Source organism: Belonocnema kinseyi, chromosome 3 (genome assembly GCF_010883055.1).
Source record: "Belonocnema kinseyi isolate 2016_QV_RU_SX_M_011 chromosome 3, B_treatae_v1, whole genome shotgun sequence".
Classification (NCBI taxonomy): Eukaryota; Metazoa; Arthropoda; class Insecta; order Hymenoptera; family Cynipidae; genus Belonocnema; species Belonocnema kinseyi.
This window is the reverse complement of record NC_046659.1, coordinates 127,481,993-127,483,066: the sequence shown is the minus strand read 5'-3', so window position 1 is coordinate 127,483,066 and position 1,074 is coordinate 127,481,993.

The following is a 1,074-nucleotide window of genomic DNA, read 5'->3' as shown; positions in this document are numbered from 1 at the left end:
TATATCTAGTTGGGAGTGGTGCTGACTGAAAACAGATGATTTGGAGCGATTCGCGCGCCATCTGTTGGTCATTCTAAGGACTTATTGAACTACCCTCGTAGCTGAACTTTTTGAATCCCTACCATTCTTTGATATGCTTGAAATACCTGTAATTATCCAAAATAAAATATAAAAGTAATGCATAATAAATAATTCTAAAACATCACTATTTTAAATGATGTTTCAAAAATCCTTAAATATTCTGAATTCCTTGACATTTTGCAAATTCGCTGCATTTCTTAAATTGTGGAAATTCCCTACATATCAGACATATTCTGAACAGTCAAGATTCCTTGAATTCAGAGAATTTCCTGAATGATCTGCGAAAAGTTTTATTCTTGTATTTTTTATTTTGAATTCATCTATTTTGTTAAACATTTGATTATTTTATTGAGAGTTTAGCTATTTTGTTAAAACGTTATATTTTGTTGGTTAAAAGTTAGTTATTTTTAGTTGAAAAGTTAACTAATATATTTTTTATTCAAAATTATTTGCTTTAATTTAAAATCTTTTTAAATATTCGAGAACCTTTTCTGTGTATGGAATTCTTTTGAGTTATGCACAATTCTAGGGAATTGTTTGAAACCGCAAGAAAATGTCTGAAATCCTTTAAAATAATTATCTCTCAAATATTTTTAATCTTTTAAAAACATATACATATAGATCTAAATTATTATTGTTATTATTTTTATTATATTTTATATTTTTATTATTATTATATTATAAAAAAAAACATTTCTGTGTTGAAATGTTGTCACAGGCTTATACTGCCCAACATATCGAAGGCATTTTTGGTTGAAGTTGGGTTTTTATTTGATCATTTTGCACGGGGCTGTCTCGGTATATATCATCAGTCACGGACGCATTTTTATAATGCAATTAAGTAATCTGATGAGAGCAGTCTGCCTAGACATATTGGACAAAGTCTGGTTTTTACCCCATCATTAACGGACTGGGGGTTTCAGTCAAGTACACGATGGGGGGACCTACAGCTTAAGGTGGGTTCCGAACCACCAGAACCTCCTTAAAGGTACA